Source organism: Halichoerus grypus, chromosome 12 (assembly GCF_964656455.1).
Source record: "Halichoerus grypus chromosome 12, mHalGry1.hap1.1, whole genome shotgun sequence".
NCBI lineage: Eukaryota > Metazoa > Chordata > Mammalia > Carnivora > Phocidae > Halichoerus > Halichoerus grypus.
In genome coordinates this window covers 72766529-72792975 of record NC_135723.1, presented here as the reverse complement: position 1 = coordinate 72792975, position 26447 = coordinate 72766529, and the positions used below count along the sequence as shown (strand labels likewise).

The 26447-nt window shown below is 37.6% G+C and overlaps 1 long non-coding RNA gene across 1 annotated transcript in view; it reads right to left on the bottom strand.

Annotated features, from left to right (window-relative positions):
- Positions 1–451: 451 nt before the first annotated feature.
- Positions 452–26447, bottom strand: part of LOC118535518 (uncharacterized) — a 33195-nt gene continuing 7199 nt past the window's right edge. The window contains exon 3 of the long non-coding RNA XR_004917219.2: positions 452–570. This is a non-coding gene — a long non-coding RNA (uncharacterized LOC118535518). The remainder of the gene's footprint in view (positions 571–26447) is intronic.

Genomic DNA, 26447 nt, shown 5'->3' with positions numbered 1-26447 from the left:
GAAGTACCCTGAGGCACCCTATCCCCAGCCCCATTTTTGTCAATGTCATCAAATTCATTTAAATCTTACTATTCTGAGAGGCTCCATGTCCACTGAAGGCCAAGTGAGCTTTCAAACCAACCCTCCTATAGATAATAACTCTTAACTTTAGACAAATATATACACCAAAAACCAAAAGCAGGAAGACTCTGAGATTGACACTTGACAGAAGGGAATAGCACCTGGTGAGTTTTTATTTTTACAGGTCCCAGCCAGAGAAGAGGCTGCAGTCTGGACCATGGAGGTGCCAAAATTCTGATAGAAACCCACAGTGTGTATGGTTTGAAGAACCAGGATAGAGAATTCAGGGAAACCATAGCCACTCAAAAGTAAGAAGGAATCCAGGAAAGAAGAGAGCCAGGGAATAGGAGCCCCCACTTCTCTGTGTTGACTCTGCTCCAATCTTTGGCGAAGCCACGAACAGCTCATTCACCGGGCAGGATGAGTTATCGCAGCCAAGTCTGAGGGAAGGAACCGTGAGTGACTGCTTGGAGTCTGAGTCTGCAGTTTGAGTCCAGCCAGGTTAATCGTCTGCAAAAACAGGCAAAAATATGTCAGTACTTTTCAGGGGAGTATAATCAAATTCAGAGTCTTCAGAACAACCTTCACAGTGTCCAGGATATAATCCAGAATTGCTCAAATAGGAAGAGCAGGAAAATATGGCCCCTTCTCAAAAGAAAAGAAATCCATGAAGGCTGAGCCTGAGACCATTTACATGTTGAAATTAGCAGATCAGATTTTTTTTTTTTTTTAAGATTTATTTATTTATTTATTTATTTATTTATTTATTTGACAGAGAGAGAGACAGCAAGAGCAGGAACACAAGCAGGGGGAGTGGGAGAGGGAGAAGCAGGCTTCCCGCCGAGCAGGGAGCCCAACGTGGGGCTCAATCCCAGGACCCTGGGATCATGACCCGAGCCGAAGGCAGACGCCTAATGACTGAGCCACCCAGGCGCCCCTAGCAGGTCAGATATTTAAATCAGCTATTATAATGCTGTTTAAGAACATGAAGAAAATTATGTCTGCCAATGAATTGAAATATAAAGAATTATTTTAAAAGAGCCAAATGGATGATTTTAAACTACAAAATAAAATATATGAAATCAATTATGCCTTTCCAGGAAACTTACCTAGATTCTCATCTTTTAGTTAAAATTAACCTTCTCTTCATTCACAGATTGATATTTGTCCTTCTATTATAGCAATTTGTGGTCTTACTTTTGTGATTTATTTATGTACATCTCTTACTCTCTGATTATAATTCCTGGCATCATTCATTAAATATTATCCTCCAGGAGCAGAAACCTAGTATACGTTCTCAGAATTGGCAACGCTGGGGAATGGTTACCATCTTGTGCACTGGAGTCAGCCGACCCGCGTTTGATTTATACTCCAGCAATCCTACTTAACTCATCAAAGGCTCCATTTCCACATCTATAAAACCACAAGAATAGTAATTGTGAAAATTAAATGAAGTAATGCATAGAAAGCACTTAGCACATTTGCTAATTTATTCTACAAAATGTTTTGACCACCCACCCATTATGGAACAGGCATTCTGCTAGGTGTTGGAGATAGAGCAGTAAGGACCTTGTAAGGCCCCAACCTTCTTGGAGTTCATAAATGAGAGAGGAGAGACATTAAATAAGTAAAGAAACAAACATAATTGCTCTGTATTTAATAAGTGCTGTGAAGGAAATAAATACCAACTGAACAGAAGGAGTTAATTCAGTTACAGTTTAATGAACGGTGGTTATTTTGTTATTATTATATAATTTTTTGTTCCCCACAGCACTACGCCCATGCTCTGGAGAAAGTATATGTGTAATGAACATTTGTTAAATTTACTTTCTAGTTGCTTAATTTGCATTAGCTACTTCTTACAATAATATGAAAGAAAGGGCTATGGGCTACATGGTACGTCCATAGCCAGACTGGCCCAGCACAACATAGGGCATCTGCTACTCTTTCCCTTCTGAAGGTCTAGACCATTTTAGAAGGAGAAAGTATTTGTTTAAATGCAATGTAATAAATTCAGTAATTAAATCTAAGAGAACGGAGATGTGGTGCTCAAGGGAGTGACAAATTTGAATTTGACTAGACAGATTGTTTGTCCTTGGAGGAGGCATTAGCAGCTAATCTAGGGAGGGAAATTTGTTGTTAAAAGCAAACATTAGAATATAATAACTAAACAAGTGGTTTGACATGTGGTGCATTAATTGTGCTAATTGTAGGTTAAGAAGAGGTAGATCTCACACTGCTAAATGTTGATTACAAGCTGGAAATTGCTGCACAGGAATTGTGGTTCTGTGCTTTAGCGAAAAGAGGTTTGCTTTTGTTTGATTCTGTTTGGGTGCGGGGTGGAGAAGCATTGCTAGAAAACAATTAAGTTGGTTTGTGACACTAGACCCCTTAGGGAGAGTTTCAGAGGACTGCTGTGATTAAGCCCTTAGGACACAATTTCAAACAAGCTTTTCTCCATTTGAGGTCTCTAACATTTATCCCACTCCCTCTCTGCAACTCACAAGGCACACTTACACTCACAAACACAGACTTTAAAAAAATAATAGTAATGTGCACAAAGCCTGTGCGTTGCTGGGAATGCAAGTAAGCACCCATGAAGAAACATAACAAACAGCGCTAATTATTTGTTTTCTTTCGAAAAGTACCAAGGTGGAAACATCACGGAATTTTCTCTGCCTTATTTCTCTTAAGGTCAATATGTAACTCACTAGGTCTAAAAGGGGTTTTTGTTTGTTGCTTGTTTGCTTTCTTTTTAGTGGCTTGATGATATTCAGAAAATTTATAGTAAGTCTCTGTGACTAGAGCCTGAAACTTTAAAATGGACCACAAGTTTCTTCTGAGTGTTTAAGTGGCCCTTCAAGCTCTCTGGCTCACATACATTTCCATTGTTCTAAGGGTTAAAAACTGCACTATCACAATGACAAGCCTTATTACTCAGTCAAAGTAAATGGATCACCACATAACCTTACAGAAATGTTCTTCCTTAAGCTATTAAAACATTCCATGCCCTTAGATGACAACAATTTCTCTGCCTTTTGAAATTTCTTTTCTATCCTGCGGAGTTCATAGAGATATGCTTGGTTAAAATCAACTTATATAAAACTATGCACTGTAAATTCTGACACTTCTGTTTGAATCTCTTTTCAAACACTTGTCTTTGCTCACCATAATAGATGTCAGTTCTTCTGATGTAGTTCAAGCATGAGCTCCATATGAAGACTCAGCTATGTCTATTGCATTTCTGAAGCTACTACTCACTGAAGTTTTGTGCTGTTTGACATCAAAGATAGGCAAGAATCACCTGCTGAGTTCACATGCATGGAGCAAAACATCTTCAAATCACTTTTGCTAGACAAAAGTTTTTTTTTTTTTTTTTAATATTAAGCTTTCACTATCGTGTGGACTTAAAGACAAATGCAGTCCTCGTTAAGGTCACAACATTGTATTATTAAAATATGCATCAGGAGCTCTGAATTTAGCTAACTTTAAAACCAAAGGTAATTTGTGTGGTTGTTTCAGATTTGAACTCAGCTGCAAAGAATTCAGCATCATTCAGACATTCAAAATGTGATTTTTATTCAATACGCAGTTATTTTGCTCAAAGGTAAAAAAGCACTTTAAACATTCTCAAACCAAAAGAGAATCTTCTAATATTTCCAACTTTAATAGACGTCCTTGACATCAATTAAAGAGATAATTCCATTCAAAATACTGTATACAGAGTATTTGAAAACTATAGATTTTTATTTTTAAAAATTCTACTTAAATTTGTAATAATACAGGGTATATCTTCCCTTTTTAAAAATAAAACAATAACCACAATAATTTTGAATTTTTCTAAGCAATGTAATTTGTCATTACTTTTGTTAAACATCAGTATTTCTTATGACAGAATAAAAATGATGTTACTAAAGAGATGTGAACATGATGTTTTTCCTGTCAGTGATGTTCTGGATAAAAGTTTTAAAATTTGGATTCCAGGGGCGCCTGGGTGGCTCAGTCAGTTAAGCATCCGACTCTTGATCTCAGGGTCTTGGATCGAGCCCCATGTCAGGTTCTGTGCTCAGTGTGGAGTCCACTTGAGATTCTCTCTCCTTTTCCCTCTGCCCCTCTTCCCCCTGTGTGCACTCTCTCTGTCTCTCTCTCAAATGAATAAATAAAATATTTAAAAAACATAAAAAATAAAAATAAATTAAAAAATAAAATTGGGATTCCAAATTACTGAGTAATTAAACTCCATGGAAGGTTAAGTGCATGATACTAAAAATGAAACGAAGGCTTGAACATGCCCAGGGGTGGGCCCTTTTGGTAATTTGCATTTTAGATGCCATTAGTTTTCAAACTTTGGTTTTCATAGGATATTATTTTAAAACTTTGGGAGGATATCATACATCTATAAATTTTTATTTGTGTATTTAGGATATGTTTTTAAATGCAGATAGTTACATGGTTTAAATGCATATGGTTTGCCATTACCATTATATTGAAAAGGGTACATTTATATATAATATGTATATTTCTATATTATTATATTTATATAGGCATTTTAATGCAAAAACACTGAAAACATCTAACTTTAAAAATAAGTCACTAGATTGTTTTACTTTGCCATGAGTCAGTATTTAGAAATTCCTACACGTTTTTTCTCCAGCCAATCCAGATATGCCCTGTGCTGATTTGTGGTCACACATATCATTCAACTCAAATCGTCTCAGTGGTGAAGGGTTTGAATATAGCACAAGGACAGAAGAGAAATATGTAGAGTTTTTTTTTTCAATCCACAAAAAAAAAAAAAGTGGAATGGAGAAAGAGATAAAATGTCATGTCAGTATAATCCCTTAGCTAACTAGTCAACCAGAGAATGACCACTCAAGTCCAGAGTACCTATGCCTTTCTTTATTGCAATCACATTTTGAATTATCTTTCTTTGCTATGAGAGACTCTGATTAAAGAAATGTTCTCAGTTTCATATCCTGGAAAGGGTATATAGTTAGGAGTGGAATCAGTCCAGACTTCAACCAATGTTGTCATAGAGCAAAGATAAGAAGGAAAACAACAGAAGAATTGCTGTATGGCACTTGATTCTATTTTAGTTTCTTAAAGAGTCACTATTCGTAAATATACTAAATTTAATTTAAATGCATTATTTGTGCTTGGGACAGAGATGGTTGGCTGCTCACCAAAGTCCAAGTTCTTTGCTTTTTCCTGGGTATATAACTATACTACAGTTTCCCTTGCAGTTAAATATGTTCATAGTATTGAGTTCTAACCAATAGAATGCGACCAGAAGTAATGTGTGCCACTTTCAGACCCATACCTGGCCTATAAAATCCTCCCTTCGTGTCACTGCCCACAGTCTTAACTTCCAGTTTGAAAGGCACGTGTTGAAAACTGTAGGGCCTCTGACAGTCTGGGCCCCTGAATGACTGCATGGAAGAGAACCATGCTTTGACTTATTTACCCACCAAAATAGTTGCATGAGCCTGAAATAGATTTCCGTTGTGTTTGTACCAGTATACATTTGAGGTTCTACTTACTATAATTGATAGTCTGCCATTGACCTACATGTGGGGCTCTACTAAGGCCAAGAGTTAGCCTACCTCTAACCTACAGTATTGAATTTCATTTTCAAATTATCTAACAGACTTTTATTTTTTTTAATTAATACAGGTGTGTGTTTTGTGCTGGATGGTCCATGAAGGTTTAACTGTCACAAGGCATTCCCACAGCTTTCTTCTGAGAATAATGGTCTCTGAGATAAGATAATACTCCACTGACCATAACCGATTGGATGGAGAACTGACACTGTTGCTAAACATCTGCTCTAAGAAACTTGTCACTTGGAGGAATGAGAGAGAAGAATAAGTGGAAGTACAGAAAGAAGATGAACTTATATCTAAAAATTAGCCATACTATACAGATTCTCCTTGACTACTTTTAAGTGCAAAGCATTAGAGAAGGTTTTTTTTTTTCTGTTGCTATCACTGTATAACTAATCACCCCAAAACTTAGCGTCATAAAACAACCATTTTATTATGCTTATGGATAATGGGATCTGGAATTTGAATAGTCATAGAAGGAGTGGATTTTCTCTGTTCCACAATGCCTAGCATTCCAGATAGAAAGATAGGAAGGCTGAGAGTGACATAGTTGCATCTAGAAGCATCTTCATTCTCATGGCTGGTGGTCATGCTGGCTGTCAGCTGGGACCTCAGTTGGGTTGTCAGCCAGAACACCATCATGTGGACTGCATGTGGCATCTCAGCATGGCCTTGATTGTTTCGGCTTCCTTGCAGAACAGTGGCTGGAGTTCAAGAGCAAACATTCAAAGAGAAACAGGTGAACGCTATGTTGTCTTTCCTAACTCAGCCTCGGACGTGACATAGCATCACTCTACCATCGTCTTGAATCTGGCCAGGTTCAAAGGGAGGAAACAAAGATTCTGTTTCTCAGTGGGTGGAGTGGTGAAGTCACATTATAAGAAGATTATGTGGAGGGGCACCTGGGTGGTTCAGTTGGTTAAGCGGCTGCCTTTGGCTCATGTCATGATCTCAGGGTCATGGGATCAAATCCCGCATCAGGCTCCCTGCTCAGCGTCTGCTTCTCCCTCTGCCCCTCCCCCCCTCCAACTTGTGTGCGCGCTCTCTCTCTCTCTCTTAAATAATAAAGTCTTTTAAGAAAAGAAGATTATGTGGAATGGGAGATATTTTAACAACTATCTTTGGAAAATACAATCTGTCACAAGGTCATTAAATGGAGGATATACATACATTAAATATAGTATAATAATATTTAGGCAACAGAGGAGAAATTATGCAGAATAGCTAAGACAGAAAAATGGAGAAGGAATTCTGCTTCTGCCTATGGCAGAGTTGCTGCTACAAATGGAGTTAGTTTGTAAAAATCCTTGTATGGTGAGAATACATATGTGTGTATGTGCATGTGCATACATACACATAGGTATATATATAGGCAAGCACACATATGTGCATACATACACATACATCATGTGTGTATGTGTATATGTGAACTTGTGTGCACAAAAGCTTTATATTAAGGATTAATAAAGAACTGCTACAAATCAATAAGAAGAAGATAGTCAACTCAATTTTTTAAATATACAAAAGGCAAGAGCAAGCACTTTTTTTTTTTTAAGATTTTATTTATTTATTTGACAGAGAGAGACCCAGCAAGAGAGGGAACACAAGCAGGGGGAGCGGGAAACGGAGAAGCAGTCTTCCCGCGGAGCAGGGAGCCCCATGCAGGACTCGATCCCAGGACCCTGGGATCATGACCTGAGCCGAAGGCAGACGCCCAACGACTGAGCCACCCAGGTGCCCAAGAGCAAGCACTTTTTAAGAAAGGTACCCAAATGGCAAACGAGCTTAATTTCAGTACTCATCATTGAAATGCAAATTAAAACCAAAATGAGGTGCCACCTGAATGGCTAATATTTTGTTAATGCTTCTACACGTTTATTTCTTTTATTTAGGTTTTTATTTTAATTCCATTTAGCTAACATACAGTGTTATATCAGTTTCAAGTGTACAATATAGTGATCAACACTTCCACACATCACCCGGTGCTCTTATAATGGCAATGTAAGTGTTGGTAGTAAAGTGGGGCAACCAATGAGATTATACCTTGGTAACACCTCTTTAGAACATTCTGTGGTAGTATCTACTAAAGCTGAACATATGCCTAGTTTATGTTCAGAAATTCCAGTCCTTGATATTTATTTGCTGAAATGTATGCATATGTTTATCAAAAGACATGTATAAAAATGGTTATAGGAGTATTACTCATAATAGCCCATAACTGGAAGCCAGCTAAATCCATTACCAATAGGATGGATAAATAAATCACCATATATTTGTGAAATGGAATATTATACAGCAATAAAAAACCAGTGACTCTCTATGGCTACACAAAATGACATGGATGAATTTCACAAACATAACATTGACTGAAAGAGGCCAGGCACTAAAGGCTACATATGATATCATTTGAATTATATAAAGTTCAAAAACAGACAAAGCTGTTTTATGGTTATACCTGAAAAAGATGAATTTTTGGTATGTAGCTTATATCTCAACCAGTCTGACTATAAAAAAAATTAATCTGTATTCATAGACTAAAAGGTTGTTCACCTTTGAAAGGATGTTTACTGGGATGGAGCAAAATAAATGCTTCTGGAGTCCTAATACTGTCCCTTATCCCTATAAGGATGGTGGTCATCTGGGTGTGTTTCCTTGTAAACTGCCTCAATTTGTTTACTTAACTGTGTGTATGTTATACATCAGAAGAAATAAAGTTTTTCTTAAAAAAATAAATGGAAGTATCACCCAGAGGAAGCAATTGAAGTTAGATTTTGAAAGGAAAGCAAGATGCCTGGGTCAGGGAACCCCTGTTGCAATCCGAAAGATGTGATAGACCTACTTGGGGCCTTCTGTGCCCGTGTGGTGTCCAGTGCTTCTAAGAGGTAAGCCGAGCACAGCTCCCCATGCCCAGGGCAACTGGAACCCTGCTCGGTTTCTTACAACTTGAAAAAATGCTAACAACAACAATTTAGTAAAATATGAGAAATTGCAGGATAAGAGAAAAGCAGTGAGAGAACATGATGTTGTATAAGTAACAACTTAGAGGCACAGTTTGAAATATTCAACCATAGTTCTATGACTTTTTTGTGAAAGTCCAGGCATGGAGCTTTCCAATGGTTTGCAATATTAGCAGTGATGAGCAATATTTTAATCAAAAATAATAACAATGATGGAGAAGAGTGTACTGTGCTCTGTCTTCCTCTGAGGCATTAGTTATGTCCATACGAATGAGCTGACCCATTGGGTTTGGTGAAAAAAAATGCAATATAGAAGAAGAGTACAAATCCAGTTTTCAGGGAATCGATGATGCGCCAGATTTAAAATCCTATCCACCAAAAATATACATGTTTTCTGAAGTATTTGGTTGTGTTCAATTCATGTGACTCATTCATTCATTCACTTACTCATTCGCTCAGTGTTTACTAGGTACCAGGCACTATTCTAGCTACCGGAGTGAACAAAACAGAGAAAACTCTCTGCTTTCACAGGGGTTACATTTTATTTGTGGAAAGAGTGGGTGATACATACTACAAGCATCCATTAGTGAAATATACTAATAAGAGAATAAGAAGATTTATGGAAAAATATGGGCATGGAAAGGGCCTAGGGAGTTCTTGAGTATGGTTGAGGTTGCCGTAATTACAGTGGTCAGGAAAAGATTGCACTGACAAGGGGACATTTGAATAAGGAACTGGAGGAGATGAGGGGGCAAGCCATGAATGCAAACACCTAGTCATTGTTCAGGGGCAAGCACTTGTTGTGAACACTAGTCAAGGACGTGGGAATCCTGGAAAGCACATGGGCTTTGGGCAAGAGCCCTGTCTTTGATCTTAGCTTGTGCTGCACATTTCCCCATTGCTCTGATGGACCCATTCTCCATCTTCTTTGCTCTGCTCTGTTTGGTGGAGTATAACGATTGGGCTCTGGGAACTCCCTTAAGAGACTCTCTTGCCTTGGAGGTTAGTGGACTCACTTGCCCTCTAGGTAACATTGGCTGGAGGCTAATGGGAGAAAGAAGAATGAGTTCAGAGTATTTATTCTTCATGGTTGCCTTCATTTCTCTCCTGAAAGCCTCACCTCCTGTCAGGTGGTTGTCTCTTACAACTAGAGAGCCTCACTGCAGGTTCCTGTAAATTCGCCGGCCCTTTGCCACTTCAGGACTGGAGGACCAACTGCTTCCCACCATCGCTAACCTCGGTGCACTCAGTGTCCCTCTCTTGATGCCTTTAACCCTGCTCTCTCCTTTGTACCTAGTCTCTTTATTCAACTCTCCTCAGTTACCTGCTTTGTGTGCAGTCTGTTTCCTGCCAGGACCCTGACTGATACAAAACACTTTTATTTATTTTCTTAATTTTTCTGAAACTCAGTTTCCTCATTGGAAAGAAAAAAAATGGGCAAAACCATACCTACTGATTTCTTTTCTTTTTAAAAGATTTTATTTATTTATTTGACAGAGAGAGACACAGTGAGAGAGGGAACACAAGCAGGGGGAGTGGGAGAGGGAGAAGCAGGCTCCCCACGGAGCAGGGAGCCCGATGTGGGGCTCGATCCCAGGACCCTGGGATCATGACCTGAGCCGAAGGCAGACGCTTAACGACTGAGCCACCCGGGCGCCCCCATACCTACTGACTTCTTAACCTTATTGCAAGGATTCATTGAGATGACATTCTTAAAGTCCTTTAACACATTATCTAGAAAATAGAATGCAATTATTGAATGGCCGTCGTTATTACTCTTAAGATGAGTAAGACAGTCTCCCTCAGGGAGATCAGTCTAGAAAGAGATGGCTACTTCCATAACCAATATGCCTAATAAAAGCAATATAAATGCTATTAGTTTACACAGATTATCAGTCACTTACAACTACATAATAGCAATAAAAAGAAAATGCTACAAATTTTCAGAATCTGTCTCTCACCCATAATCCATTTTCCACATACCTGCCAGAGGGATCTTATCAGCACATCATCCCTCTGCCTACAGTCCGCTAGGATAAATTCAAAACTGCTTAGCACACAAGGTCTTTTGTGATCTGATTTTATGTCTTCTGCTTCATCTCGTACTGGTCCTCTCTCCTTTTCATTTCATGTTGCACCCGTGGGGAACTAACATCCAGCTGCGTCATGCCATGTTCTCACTCCTCTCCTTCTGCCTGGGATAGCCTCCCTTACTCCTGTCCTCCTCTCCCTTTTCCTTCTCTCACCCACTTTCCTAGCAAGTGCTTCTGCTGCATCCCGCTCAGGCAGGCTTATACCCTCCCCACCTCTACTCTCACGGCACCGCGTAGTATTTCTATCACAACATTCCTCACATAGTATAGAAATCTTATCTTCCCTTCCAGGCCATAAGCTCCCAGAGGAAAAGTACAATTCTTTGTGGTCAGAAAAAAGAAATGTTTACAATCTTTAAAAAACAGAGGGGGGCAGTGAAGACATTTATTACATGTACATTTTTTTAGGGGCAAGACAGCATATAATTCAGCTTGAGTTAACCGAACTAGACACATAGTGAAGCGTGTCTAAGAAAGCTAAACTTACTAAATATACTGAAGTTCTTCTCTAGCAAGATTTGTGTTGGAAATGTTGGCATAAAGATAGATACTCCGTGTTTAGAAATATGATGACACAGAACATTCGGTAAACTTTCAAAAAGTTTAGCGAAACTGAATGAAATGATCTGTATTCATTTTCATGTCTAAATTTTCTTCAGTAAACCAAGCTCTTCCCAGAGTCCTAAATGTAAGTTAATGATAATAATGACAATAATATGCATTGTAATAATATTTAATTTTACTAATTTTATTTGGCCATATGGCACCGTGTTCTGAAAATCTCTTAGATATATACAATTTAGCCTTTAGTGAACAGTAAACTATCAAAATGGTACATATTCCTAATGATGATAGGGATGATGAGAAAAATAGAAGCTTAAACAGTTGAGTGATTATTTTGTTTCAGACAGATGGTTTAAGTAATTCTATTCCCATGTAAAAGGTGCTTCTGTAACACAGATTAGTTCAAGGGTGGATCAGTAAATAGGAGAATGATATTAGCATAAAGAACAAATTCTGTTAGTTCATATGTGATTTTGGGGGGCACGTGAATATTTTACACCACAGAAAACATAGCTAAATACAAAATAAGCTAAGTGAAACTGCCAGCAAAAAAGTCCCCATCGCTATTATTTCTTCAGTGTATTGGACATTGGTCTATCCTTTAAGGTATATTAGTGTCTTATCACTTTTTATTGTGTTTGTCAGCAATCTGGAAACAGAGATGCCTGAATTTTGAGTGGCTGATTCCTCTCCTTCTTTTTCTATAAGTATAATTTTGCTGAATGCAAGGTTTTTCCGGAATGCTTAATTCACTTTTAATCAAAATACCTGGATTTTGCATGCATCATTTCATTTATACATGATGGATAAACCTATATAAAGGACAATGATAACAAGAGTGAATATCCATGGCAAATATATTAAGGACTTTGTAAAATTTTCTGTTTTCAAAAACAATACATTTTTATTTCTTCTAAATAAACATTCAATATTCTTTAAAATGATAATCACTGAAGGGTGAATTAAACCATGTCTGCATGTTTGATTTTAGATTTCACGGGAGAGATTCAGCAGAAGTCATTTTTTTAAAAAGAAAACACCTATGATAGAAAGTATAATATTCTAAATCACTCTCACAGAGACCATCATCTAGAATAAAAATCTAAACAAAACCACACACAAAAAATAATTTATCTCCTTGCTCTGGTCAGTCTTTACATTTCATATACTTGCTTGATTCCCATGTCGTTTAAACTCATTAGGGAATGCGATAATTACATATATACTTAAATACGATAACTTACTTATTGCATAAATGTTTTTGAAAATACAAGGCAAAGTAATAATTTTGCTCCCACGTGACAAAGAATATAAATGAAATAGGAATCAATCCTGCCATCTGCAAGTAAAAGCACAATACCGTTCTAGTCCTGACTTTATTGACTCCAGACGTGCCGAGTGACAATCTCTGAGCCAATCATTGTAGCAAAGGGAATGGGATGTGCAGATTCACTCAACCTAATGAGGCCCTCCTCTACCATAGAGGCTCAGAATATGAACGGTGGTTCCCAAAAGTTATCAACTGTTAAATATACGAAAAGATAATCATCCTCATTTGTAATAAGAGAAACACCAATTAAAACTACAATGAGATATAATTTCTCACCTATCAGATTGGCAAAACTCCAAAAGTTTGACAGTGAGGCTGTGGAGATTCAGGAACTGTCATACATTGCTGGTCAGAGCGCACATGGTTACAAGTCCTGTGTCCCTGGCAATACCTTGAATAATTATATGTGTCAGTAGACCAGGAAATGCCATCCCAAAGAAATCTGCCCTGACTGTCTACCTCTCCAAATATAAAACAAAATTTGAAATAATACAAATGTCCTTAAATAGTTGTTTAAAAGAAAAAAAAGCTATGCTCTGAGGGCACAGTGTAGTATTATGAGAGCATTAAATTAAAAAGAATGGAAAAGATTTCTATATACTGATATGGAGTGATATCTGGTATTATTATTATAGAGGGAAAAAAATCAAAGTACGGAACAATGAATAGATTATGACACTTTGGGGTTAAAAATTGAAAAATTGAAAACATATATTATATACCAGAATGTAATAAAAAAATGGTCACTTATAGGGAAGGGAGGTGACAAGATGGAGAGGACAGGGATGATAGCAAACTTCACTCATAAATTGTTTTACATTGCTTTGACTCCTAAACCATACACAAACCTAAAAACTGAAAACAAATTGAGACAAATAAACCTAATTGTATATCAAACTGGCAACATGACCACAAAGAGGAAAAAGAAAAAAGATTCTTCAAAGTATCATCTAAACAATGCCCTGACTCTATACCCTCAGTGAGGTATACTCTAAAGAGAAAAGGAGATTCTAAGAAATCTTCAAATACACTCAGTAGTGAAAATGTAGATAGAACCAAAGCAAGTATGGCAAAAATGTTTACATTTATTGAACATGGGCCACGGGCTTATGGATATTCATTGTAATGATTTCTTCACTTTTTCCGTATATGTGAAAATTTTCATAACAAAATGTTGGAAGCATTATAACCATTAACTAAGCCAAGAATTTTTGAGACATTTTGTGGGTTATCACTTTGTTCCAAAGTAGATATTTTGTAAAAGAAGAATCAAACATTCTTACACCACATGCCTCAAAACCTGGGAGAAAATCTAAACAGCTATTCTGTGTCCTGAGTGTATGTGGAAAGACAGAAACTACAAAGCTATAAATAAGGGGGTTCAAGAAAGAATATGTTATTTAAATACAGAAAAATTAAAGATCTATCTTCGGCGAAGAACATAGTAAAAAGGAAAGGTGACGACAGGGAGAAGACATTTGCCATATTAAAAACAATGGAGTAGCAATATCCAGATTATTAGGAATCCCTGACAATCAACAAAGAAGACAAAAATTTTAAGAGGAAAAGGAGCAAAGGAGAGGAGCAATTTGCAGAAAATGAAACCTAAAAGATGCCCAAGATTATTAGAAATTAGAGACATGTAAATGAGAATCTGGGGATAGACTTGACTCCTTCTAAACTCCCGAGTATGGGAAGGAATGTGGGGATAGAACACAAGCCACCGCAGGTGGGGGTGTCGACTGGTCCAGACATTCCAGAGAGCATGCCATAAGCAGCAATCCCACTCCAGATTTTAGATCTCAAAAGTCTTCCCAGCGGGAATGTGCACAAGGATGTTCCTCAGAGTTAAAACTATGAACCAGCCCGCACGTACCAGGATGGCACACTTGTTTTTGTTTTTGTGTTTTGTTTTGTTTTTTAGAGCGAGAGAGCACAGGGGTGGAGGAGGCAGAGGGAGAGGGAGAGAGAGAGAATCTTCAGCAGACTCCATGCCCTGCATAGAGCCCCACACACAGCTCAATCTCACGACCCTGAGATCATGACCTGAGCCAAAATTAAGAGTCCATCTCTTAACCGACTGAGCCACCCAAGTGCCCCCACACTTGTTTTTAAAATATTGAGATATACCCATATTGCTTGGTGAACCAAACCAGGTTTCTAGGAAGCTGCTCCAGTGCTAAGACTGGTGACTTTTGTGATTGGACAAGGACTGTGATGCACCAGCTGTAAATATTTCAACACCAGACTGCTTACAGCATTATTAGTTGTGATGAGGAATTGGATGCAATCTAGGCATCTATCCTTTAAAGCGGGAATAGGTAAGTATGGTGAAGAATCATGCAGTAATTAGAAACAATGGACTGTGTTCACTTAGCAACGCAGATGTGTGGATATAGCATAATTTATCCAATTAGTCTCCTGTAGATGGGGATTTATATTTTTTCCAATATTTTACTGTGCAAATAATCTTGTACGTATGCCATTGTGATTTATAGAAATATATATATATATATTTGAGATTTTATTTGAGAGAGAGAGAGAGAATGCATGAGCAGGGGGAGGGACAAAGATAGATGGAAAAGCAGACTCCCCACTGACCAGGGAGCCCAAATCACGGCTCAATCCCAGGACCCCGGGACCCCATGACCTGAACCGAAGGCAGAGACTTAACCAATTGAGCCACCCAGGAGCCCCTAGAAGTATATTTTAAGTGTAAATTTCTAGCAGGGGATTGCTGAAGCAAAGTGTAAATATGTATATAATATAGATTTGTTAGATACTTCAAAGTCCCTCCCAGTAGGGTTGTTCCATTTTGTACTCCCACCAACAATTTAAAAAGGCATACCAGACTTGCAAAGAATAGATCATTTCAGTCATCTAATAACTTTTCCAGAAAAGAAAGAAATAGAGGAACCAATCCCCAACTCATTCTAAGAAGTAATATATGTCTTGATTATGGTAGTTTTATAGGAAGTCTCTTGAAGTCTAATAGCATCGGCCCTTCACATTTCTTCTTCTTCGATGCTGTGTTGGCTACTCTAGGTCTTTGAGTAAGCCTATGCTTTTGTAAACTAAACAAGTGTTTCTCAGGGTTTTTTTTCTCCCCCTGAAGTAGGGCAGGAAGGCTAGAATAGCTGAAGTTGGGTGTTTCCCTCTCCCTCTTGAAAGGTTCCAGCTGGCTGGGGTTGGATCTACTCCTTCCCCAGGGTCACTTAGGCTCTGATAAAGCCCCAGCTGTTTAGGCTCCAGTTAAAGTCTCTCCTGAGGGCAGACCTTAAGAACACAGTTAAGAACAGAGGGCTCTGGAGTGTTTCAAGATGGTTCCTTTCCCTCTGTCCTGCTGAAAGCCTGGGGGAATTTTTTCCTCCAGTATTCACTGTGAAACCGGGTCAAGTTCATGAATGTGAAACTCTCAAATGTGTGGGGACCCTCCTATGACGGGGTTCCTCTGGAGTTTTTAACTCTAAGAGTTAATCCATGGAGAGTCTCCAGCAATTCATCTGTTGCAATTCTGGCCTTCTTAACCCGGCCCTGGTTTCCCCCGGTTTCCAAGGAGGTTTCAGCTTCTGAGTCTCTGCTCTGGTAAGTTGTGATTCTCTGTATCGACTTGTGTCTCACTCTAATTCTGCAGGCAGAATTAGATCTCATTTCTCTTATAGATCTAAGAGAAGAGTTGTTGATTTTTCAGTTTGTTTGACTTTTTAACTTGTGAGGATAGAGTAAAACTTCCAATCCCTTTACATAAGGAACGGAAACTGGAAGCTCATATTCGATTTTTTTGTATTTACATGTTTTATGAACTCTTAGTGAGTATTGTCAGTTTCACAATGATATTTTATTAACAGTGGTTGGTGTCTTTATTAGGAGAATCTTTGATAAAAAGGAAAGTCATCAGTGTGTTTGAGATGGATTAAAAATCAACATCTTCCCATTGCATTAATCTTCAACCTTTCAGCAACATTTTACCCAATTTGCCTTAGTAGTGAAAAAATGGGGCTTTCTGTATATTTAGGTTCCATTATCACTTTTTTCTGATTCAGTTCCTCGGTGGTTAAAAAGAGTTAGTCTAGAAGTCACCTACTTATAATCCCTCTGCCTTTCACGATTCTATAAAAGTTAAGAAATGGAAATTGTCTTTGCATTTGAAAATCAATCATATGGTGATGATTGATGATTAAAACCATACACAAATTAAATGCTTTCAGAACAATTTCCTTTCCTTCATCACGCCTTTTTACAGTCAAACCCCCAAAGAGTGTGGTCATACTGAACAGTAATTGTTCCTCTCCATCCCGCCAGTCATGTTATAAAAGGTTTATTCTTTGGGAAATCTGATCCATTGCTTCCTACCAATTGTGACTGGGAACAGAGTCCAGTTTATCTCTCCTTATTTAAAAAAAAAAAAAAAATGTGATTTTGATTGGAATTCGTATGTCTCTACAGTGCAATTTCCAGAAGCAGAACTTGGTGTTCATCTTGGAGAATTTCATGGTTATGAAATGAAATAAATATTACATTTATTCTACTAGGTGAAGTTTCCAACAATGAGCTATTTCTAGAGCTTTGATCTAGAGCTCTGAATTCTTTATTAGAAGACATTCTATCAAATATCTTTTCCATCTCCCTGTGAATAAATAGCCCACAAGGATCATTCACTTACAAATAATTAGGGTTATGTGGATTGGCATACTTTCTACTCCATGAACCAGGTGGCTTACATAGACCCCGTGAGAGAGATCCTGGAAGCGCAGGCGCAGGGTGGAGGTCCCCACTCTTTGTCTCCAGCAATGTCTTCATCCCTACCATTTTTACTACACTCTCATGAAAGGCCTGCTGAAGCCTGTTGCCACCAGCTTTAGCAAAGAGACCTTACTCACAGGGTACTGGGACAGCAAATTCTCTGTGGTTCAAGCCTGCAGATTTCTTGGTCTTAGAAAATCATACAGATTGTCTCCTGGCTGTCTGTTCTTTTCCCACTGGTATGCAAAACCTTAGTCCCTTGGCAATAAGAAGTAATGTTTTTGTGGAAATGTATTTCCAGAAATGTGTTCTTCCTCTTATTCTCTTTCAGTTATCCCCAAATACATTCAGGTTGACGGCAGACGTCTGTGTATAGAACATAGCTTATTTTCAGCATCATGGGGGCACAAAAGTGATTGGTACTTACTGTTTCTGTATTAATGTCTCTCCCACTAGGGACTAACTTTCGTCTTTCTCTCTCATGGTGCCTAGGCCTAGTCTCTGCCTTAGTGTTTTTGCCTCTAATCATCTTTCACAGAATAGTTTTCAATTAAGAGAATCAGTGTGGAGTTGACTGACTTCTATTTAGAATCAATGATGTACTTGATTATAAAATACCAAACTGGGGGGCACCTGGGTGGCTCAGTTGGTTAAGTGTCTGTGTTCAGCTCAGGTCATGATCCCGGAATCCCAGGTTCAAGCCCCGCATTGGGCTCCCTGCTCAGTGAGGAGTCTACTTCTCCCTCTACCGCTCACCCTGCTTGTTCTCTGTCTCTCTCAAATAAGTAAATAAAATCTTTTTTTTTTTAAAAAAATACCAAACAGGGGCGCCTGGGTGGCTCAGTCATTAAGCGTCTGCCTTCGGCTCAGGTCATGATCCCGGGTCCTGGGATCGAGCCCCTCATCGGGCTCCCTGCTCGGCCGGAAGCCTGCTTCTCCCTCTCCCACTCCCCCTGCTTGTGTTCCCTCTCTCTCTCTGTCAAATAAATAAATAAAATCTTAAAAAAAAATAAGTAAATAAAAATTTTAAAAATTTAAAAAATACCAAACAATGAATCATGGAACACTACATCAAAAACTAATGATGTACCATATGGTGACTAACATAACATAATAAAATAAAATAAAAAAATACCAAAATGGGTTCTGTGTTTTCCTGCAACTACATTCTCTCACAGAATGCTCATCTTTTCTCATAACCTCAATTATCATCTCTATAGAAGTATATGTCCTCCCTCCTGGACTCTGCATCTCTCTTCACTTGTTTTCTCTCCTGAGAAATCTCTAGTTGAATTTATTGTGTTATACTGAGCTCCTCTTGGAGTCGCCATAAACTGAACATCTGCAAACCCTAAGTTGTCGTTTCTCCTACCTGCTTCACACTGTCCTCACTCTACCACCTCTATCAATTACACCATCATTTTTCTTATCACAACTGTCCTAATGATATCATTAAGTCTTGTCTGTTCTTCCATTCAACTGTCTCTCTTAGCTAGCTGTTATTTCTTCCCACTAAGAGGACTATAATTTAAGCTTTCTCTATCTCATTTGGAGTATTTTATAGCTTTCCCATTGGACTCCAAGCCCCCGTTCTTCTGGGCTCTGAGTCCACGTAGACAAGAGCAGAAGAGGCAGGGGTTGGAGTCAGGTCAGGCAGGCAGGTTCAGAAGCCTGGCATTCAGGTTCCGACTTCAGGAAAAGCACTAGTGAGCAGACTTGAATGATCATATGGTAACACCATTTGCAATGTTCTCAATTCTTTATCATCTGGTTAGTATAGCCATTCCTAGCTACTAGTTATAGTCTAAATAATAAAGTTAAGTTTTTCAAGACAGTCCTATTCCTGGTTGAGAAAAGGACAGGGATGCAAGAATTAAATCATATTATTACCAGTTCTTTATTGCCTACTGCATTAAGTCCAAACATTTTTGCCATCGACTTAGGGATCTGGATAATTTATTTCATCCAACATGTCTGAATCTGTTGAAACTTTCCAAAATTTCCAAAATTCAGTCTCCTTAATATCCCACATGATAGTCCAATTTCCATCTTTGTATCCATTTATACTTCTTTTCCCAGAATGCTCTGGAAGTTTTCTCCACCTGAATATACTCTTTAATGCTCAATTTAGAGTCTTTTGTAATGAAACTTTCTTCAGTTGTGTCCAATATTCACTTTCATTTTTATATGTAGCCTTCGATTAGTTTGTATTACATATTGAATACTGTTGTTATTCACTCAGCCACTCCCTGGATATTGACTGAGAATATCGTACGAGATTGATTCTGTATAATCAAAGATATAATCCTGGTTCTCAAGGAGCTAACTACCTCTTTGATGAGGAGAGGTATGTTAAACCAAAAGAACATAATGAAGCCAATTGTACTTCTAGGTGTCATAAAACCATTTATAGAAATACTTGCCCATTAACTGAATAGTAAAGAGTGAGAAATATTTACCCGCTAACTGAATAGTGAAGAGTGGGCACCATCTTTCCAGGTGCATGAGAGAAGTAAAGGGCACTCCAGCAAGAGTAAGACTATTTCTGTGCATGCTATACCTCCCTATCTTCAATTATTAATTTTCTAAATGACTAACAGTAAACAAAAGAGAACTGAGTGCACAGATGGTACTCTCTGAGTACTTTTTATTTCCAGTGAATAAACTACCTGGCCTCCCACAGAAAATGACCACACAGAGAGGGGAATGTACGACTGCTTTGGACTGAACTGGCCAATAAATAAACTGATCGGCTACAATAGTCAAATTAAAAATAGACAGAGCCAAGAGAAACTTGCTGGTCATCTGCAAGTAACAGTAAAAAGTTGTAGGACGATGGTGATGAGGAAAGGATGTTTGTGGAGTATATTTTCAGTAGTGAGCAAGTATAACTTGGAATAACTTAGCATTATTTTGTATCTCTTATTTATTCTCCCAGGAAAATTATCAACTACGCAAGTAATGGAAGTCTCCAGTTATGCGTAACAATAAGGAGAAACTATTTATTGAATTTTAGGGTGTGCCTCGGCAGTCTGTACAGCCTAGAGAGGGTGCTTTCTCTGAGAAGAGGAAGCAGAAGGGCTGGACTCCTCACTCACCAATTGCCGTGTCTGAGGGCTCACGTACAGGAGTGTGGGGTCTGGAAGGCAATGTTTTTAATACAGCAATTCCCGTGATTGTTAGCACTTCAGTAAAGCTACTAGAACCACAAAATACTGTCTGTCATTGAATTTCTCATAGAAAATGGAGAAGAGGCTGAGGTGCAATTTCTTTGTTTGCTCTGAGGTAAAATCTAGCCAGCACCCTTGGGTGCAGAAACCTGTGGCCAGAGAGAGGCACTGGAAATAAGATCTGGGTCACTCACAGAAACTGGGGGGGGGCGCCTGGGTGGCTCAGTCGGTTAAGCGTCTGCCTTCGGCTCAGGTCATGATCTCAGGGTCCTGGGATCGAGTCCCGCATTGGGCTCTCTGCTCTGCGGGGAGCCTGCTTCTCCCTCTGCCTCTGTCTCTCTCTCTCTCTCTGTCTCTCATGAATAAATAAATAAAATCTTTAAAAAAAAAAAAAAAAAGAAAAAAGAAACTGTGGGGAGGGGTATGAACTAGCATAGCTCTAAGGGTGGAAGTGGGGACTGTATTTCCAGGTCTCCAGAACTGGGAGGATGCAGCCAACACTGCGGTTATTTATAATCAGATTTAATGATTATTGAGGCAACAGTGAAAATGAGAAACATTTTTGCTTGGTATTCCTGTCTATATTTCTGTCTAAGATTCAACATACTGTTGAATTCTATATTTAAGCCAGTGCTTGCTGCTATTTCTATTATTGCTAAGAGGCCAAACATTTTAGTGATGAGTTTTAGAAGACCTCAGAATTACTTGGGAATATTTCAGGAAGTCTGTCTAATGAATATTTCAGAGAATAGATTTCAAAAATATACTACAAAAATGTGTTTATATGTTTGGGAGGAATATTTAAAGCTCTTAAATGAAAGTAGAGTGAACATTCAGAGAACATTTCCCTTCATTAACTTGGGGCTAGAGAGGTGGTTGGCATAGGCCACTATGCCCCACAGGAAAAACTCTGAATAGTGATCTAGATTATGAATATAAACATTAATTTTTTTAAAGCCCATTACCTCCTTATATCTCAAGATTTCAAAAAAGGCTATTATGAAGAGAGACAGAGACAAGAGAGAGACACAGAGAGAAAAAGCAAGCAAGCACACTTGAACTAAATAAGCTTCTGCAAGATGATCTAACTATGTCTTTAAAAAGGGATCTTTGTTATAAAATAAAAATTAAGGTGCTACAGTTTCAAAAATGCAAAACGCTATTTCCCCATGTTACCTCATTTATTTATTTATTTATTTATTTATTTATTTATTTATTTATTTTGTAAAGATTTTATTTATTTATTTGACAGAGACACAGCGAGAGAGGGAACACAAGCAGGGGGAGTGGGAGAGGGAGAAGCAGGCTTCCCGCTGAGCAGGGAGCCCAACGTGGGGCTCAATCCCAGGACCCTGGGATCATGACCTGAGCCGAAGGCAGATGCTTAACGACTGAGCCACCCAGGCGCCCCCCATGTTACCTCATTTACATTCTCATGGATCCATAAAAAAATAAGCTGAAGGCACTAGTGGTTTATAATGTGTGCTCCAAACAAGTAATTCTCCCAAAGCAGACATAAGCTCGTTGGGAATCTGGAAACCAGTAGAAGCTTCCACTCACCTTCCTTTCTGGGTAATCCATTCTCTATGGAGCCTGAAGGAAATTTTCTGTGTTGTATTTGATTTTTCTATAACACTATTTAATTTTTAAACATTCAGAATAACTCATTATGTAACTATTGATCCATCCTCAAAACAATTTTATGGATGAGAAAATAAAATCTTCATATTAAACCTATATTCTAGTGGAAAAATGTGAAAACTAAAAGTATAGATGCATAATGTCAAACAGTGAGCAGTGCTACGAAGAAGAAAATAAAGCAGGGTAAGTGGACGCAGATAACGGAGGTAATCCTACTTCAGAGAGAGTTCTCAGAAATAACCTGTCTGAGGAGGTGACACTTGAGCAGACATTTGATGAAGTGTGGGGATTATCCAAAGAAAGAACAGTCAAAGCTGAGGGAATAGCAAGTGCAAAGGCACTGAGATGGAAGTGACCTTGCTTTGTTCAGTGAACAGCAGGGAGATCTGTATGGTTATAGCATACAGAATAAGCAAAAAAACATCATGATAGGGAATTTGGTTGAGGACCTAGCCATAAAGATAGAAGTATATGTGGTCCAGTAAGCCAAGACAAGAATCTTTCATTTTACTCAAAGTATAAGGGAAATAAATTGGAGAGTTGAAAATGCAGAACATGATATAATCTGATTTACATTTTAGTAAGATACCGCTGATAGCAATGTGGAAGACATGACTGTGGAGCATGAAGAAGGGAAGTGATGAGAACAATTAGGGAGCTATGGAAATGATGCAAATAAGACAGTGGCTTAAATTGAGAAAGTAGTTGTGAAGTTGGTGAGGAAAGAGGTTTCAGATATATATCTGAAGGATGATAGTACCAGCAGGTCAATGCTGGGATTACTAATATATTAATTCGTAAAAATGAATAAATACATACATACATACAAATCAGGATTTCCACTGATCAAATTTATCTTCCTGCATTATGCAACTAGAGGATAGGCAAAATGAATAAAAGACTGTTTTTCAAACTTTGGGCAATTGGCAGTTCATGAATGTGATCCCTGAATGAAGGAAAAAAAATAAGGTGAGCCCTCAGTTCACGGAGACAGTTTCCAGGCAGCCTCTCAGCAAGAGGAACCCCACAGAGTTTCCAGATGTGTCATGGTATTGAGAAATCAGAGTTTGAAGATCTGGGAAGACAAAAAAGCTAAAATTTCCAGAAGAGACTATTGTAGAGGAGGGGGATACACACACAGAGAACTCTGGATTTTACACAGGGACACTCTATAGTTTTTTGCTTTGTGCTTCACTACAAATGTGTCAGAGAAACTACCTGAGGCTGAGGAGAGAATCCGTGGAAAGGAACTTGCTGAATAATTTCAGGGGCTGCCGTGGTGTTCGGAGCAGTTCACATTCCTACCAACCCGCCTGGAGAGACACTGTAAGATATGGACTATCAGCTAAAATCCTCAGAAGGGTATCTCCTTAGCACAGAGCTGAATTAGCCTAAGACTACAGACAGCACTAGACCTATCCTAATAAAACTTTAAGGCAAGCCTTAATAGCATCCACCTGATTCCAAGGAATTTAATTCTATGCCAGAACAAAATCCAATTCTATTTAAGGGCATGTAACAAGATAAAATTCACGATATCCAACAAAAACAAAACTCCACAAATTACTAGGTATGCAAAGAAGCAGGAAAATATCATAACCAGGTGAAAAAAATCAATAAAAACTAGTACAGATGTAAGAGGGAGAGTGGAAAGTGCAAAAAAAGAAGGTTGAAGGAGCTACTGTAAACATGCTCCATTTGTTCAGCTAGGTAGAGAAAAACATGCATGATGAGAGAAATGAAATACAAAAAGACAAAAAGAACATCTTGAGATTTTTTAAGTGCAATATTTGAAATGAAAAACACACTGGATGGCACTAGCAGTGTATGAGACACTGCTGAAGAGAAAACGAATAAATTTGCAGACATTAAAATACAAATAATTCAAAATGAAAGAATTACTGAAAAATATGAACAGAGCACCAGTGTTCTACCGAATGACATCAACATCTATCGTGTTTGTAATTAGAGTTCCACAAGGAGAAAGAAGTGAAGGCAGAAAGATATCTGAAAAAATAATGGATAAACATTTTCTAAATATGATGAAAACTAAACAGATCAAAAAACACAACAAATACCAAGCAGAATAAGCATGAATAAAACCATGACAAAATGCACTAAAGTCAAATTGCTAAAACCAATAAGTGAAAAATCTTAAAAGTAACCAGAGAATAAAGATGCATATATTGAGAGGAAAAAAAAAATTAAAAATCACAGCTGACTTTTTGCCTGGAACTATGCAATACAGGGGACAATGAACAGACATTTTTAAAGATTCGGTGGAAAAAATAAAAACTGTCAACCAAGAATTCTTAGGCCAGTAAAAGTATCACTCAGAAATTAAGACAAAATAAAAACTTTTTCAGGCCAAGAGAGAATTAATCACATACAGATGTGTATTATAAGAAAGTTCTGGCAACTCTTCAGAGAGGAAGAATATGGTACCAGAGGGAAATTTCAATCTGTTCAAAGATGAAGAGCACCAGAAATGGTAAATACATGACCAAATAAGCCGTTTTTTCATTTATAATTTTGTTAAAAGATGATTATTTAAAGCAAAAATGCTATCAATGTATTGTGGGTTTTATAACCTTTGTTTAAACAACATGGATAAATCTCAAAAGAATCGAACTACATGAAAGAGCCAGAAACAATAGACTACATACTGCATGATTCCATTTATATTAAATACTAGAAGATGTAGAGTGAGTGAAGAAAACAGATCAGTGGTGGCCAGAGGTGAACATTGGATAGAGGACTGACTGCAAAGGAATGGAAGGGGAACTGAAGGATGATGGAAATGGTTTTTTTGTTAAGAATTTAGTAGTGGTTAATCACTAGTCACAGATTGAATTGTACACTTAAAATTGGTGAATAAATATCATTGTATGTAGAGTACCCCTCTAAAAGCTGATTTTAAAAGAATTAAAAAAAAAAACACAAGAGTATCAGTCAAAAATGAAAATCATTAGTCAAGTAACAGTTGTACATTTAAAAAAATAGTTGACAACTTTTATTTTGACTGAGTATTTTTGATTGGCATCTGGTTTTTGGACTGGTTTGACTGTTTTTCAGTCAAACTATTCAAACATTTGTGGACATGGACATGACCTTCATTCAGAATGATCTTAATTTATGCTTTCAGTTGATAAGCCATGAATGGACTATAAATGAAGAATATAATTTTTAAAAATCTGGTAGAAGGCACTAAAGCTAATGTAGGAAGCTGGTTTCATCTGTTCTTACGTTTCTTACGTCATTCTTAACCAGTTTCTAAGGATAGTAACAGTCCTGCTAGAGTCTGTGATGCCAACATATTCTTAATTTCTTAGGATGCGGGTCTTATGTTTCACCATGCCCACAAAAGTTGTAACTATGTGATGCATTTATGTTTCCCCACAGTTATTATAGGGAACTAAACTTAGTGAATTTAGTCCTCACTCAGCGAAGAATATTTATCATGCTCCAAAAAGAACTGAATACCATTGTTTCATGCAAAAGGAGAAAAAAAGTTCCAAGTGGCTATTTTTCATTGTGCATATAAAAATATAGATATTGTCAGAATTGTGCTCACTTGTACCTGTCATGATATAAAGACGAACTTAATGAGATTTCAGTCAGAGAATTTGAAGTGAAGTAAAAAATTGCACAAGTTATTTTCTTTTTAATTACACTAGCTGCATTCCTAAACATATTTACAAAATATTTCCTTTATTTCTCAGTGTAACAAATATCCTCACTGTTTTATTTTTTCAAAATAGCTCATCAGTTGAGAAGTTGATTTAGATAGAAAATCTACTTTAAAATAACCACATGAAATCTTACCCCAAAAATCCAAATATTAATGAAAATTCCCCAAATCACAAAATCTAAATTATATAGTTCTTATTTTAAAGTTGAACTTCACCACTTCTCAGAGAAAACAGATGGAAAAATATCTAAATCTAAACAATTGTATACATTTTTCTGCCAAACCATTACTTATATATGTGAAAGTTTTCACTAATATTCTTATCCAAAAATTTTCTTGGCTTAAAAAATCTCATAATAGCAGAAATTTAAGGACTTGATAGCTAAATTTGCACTAGGGCAGAATAAAAGAAAGTCTGCTTTCTAAAAAAAAATATTTGAATAAATGTCATTAGTTGTAAATGTCATTTATCATGTTACTTAACAATTTTAAATACTTATGTATATTTTCATTTAATTTTACATACATTTGTGTTAACAGAAAGCCTCAATAACAATAAAATACTGGGACACAGTATAATATCCCAGAATTATGT